This window comes from Sinocyclocheilus anshuiensis, unplaced genomic scaffold, assembly GCF_001515605.1.
Source record: "Sinocyclocheilus anshuiensis isolate Anshui unplaced genomic scaffold, SAMN03320099.WGS_v1.1 scaffold502, whole genome shotgun sequence".
NCBI classification, from domain to species: Eukaryota; Metazoa; Chordata; class Actinopteri; order Cypriniformes; family Cyprinidae; genus Sinocyclocheilus; species Sinocyclocheilus anshuiensis.
Window position 1 is genome coordinate 617,367 of NW_015544194.1, and position 1,002 is coordinate 618,368.

Below are 1,002 nucleotides of genomic sequence, written 5' to 3' on the forward strand. Positions count from 1 at the left end.
AGAGCTCGCTCCAGTGTCGGCTCCGGCCCCTGAGTTCGCTCCAGTGCCAGCTCCTCAAAAGCGCCTTGCTGTGCCTGCTCCTCCAGAGCACCCTCCAGTGCCAGCTCCTCGTAAGCGCTTCCCAGTCCCTGAATCTAGCCCGGTGAGGGCTCCTGTTCCCGAGTTTAGCCCACGGGGGGCTCCTGTTCCTGAATTTAGCCCAGTGAGGGCTCCTGTTCCTGAGTTTAGCCTACGGAGGGCTCCTGTTCCTAAGTTTAGCCCACGGAGGGCTCATGTTCCTATGTCTGGCCCATGAAGGGCCTCAGAGCCCATAATCGTCCCCAAGTATTTTGGGGGGGGGGTAGTAGGGCTCCAGCCGTAGAGGATGGGGCGGGGGCTGGGGCCGCGGCCGCGGCCCCGGAGGCTGCTCCGCCATGGCCTCCAAAACTACCTGATCCGCCATGGCCTCCCGAGTCCCCTGCTCCGGAACCAGATCCACCATGCACCATGGGTTGCCCACCCCCCCTCCCCGTTTGATGTTGTATGGCACGGGACGCACCTTCCGGGAGGGGGGAGGGGGGTAAGACTTTGTTCCTTGTTTTGTGTTTTGCTCCCCCCATGTGCCTTCCTTGCCCTTATTTGATTATCTTCCTGTGTCTCGTCTTCCCCTGATTAAGTTATGTATTTAAAGTGTTTCCTGTTTTGAGTTCCTTGTCTGGTATTGTTCGTCCGAGTGTTAAGTGTGTTTTCCGTGTTCCCTTGAAATCATTAAATCTCTCGATTGATGTACTCCTGGTCTCCTTCGTTCCTCGTTCCGCACTCCTCACAGTAGTGCAACCGTGACAGAATACCGGACCCCGAGACAGTAAGCGGCGCCCCTTCTCCCCGTGTTTGTTTTTTGGTTTTGAAAGTGTTTTGTTTTCCTGTTTTTCCCCGCGGTATGGAAACCTTCGCTGCGCTGTTGTCAAGTCCGCCAGCCGTGGCTCCCACAAGCCCGCTGGCCATTCCCGAGTCAGACCCGCC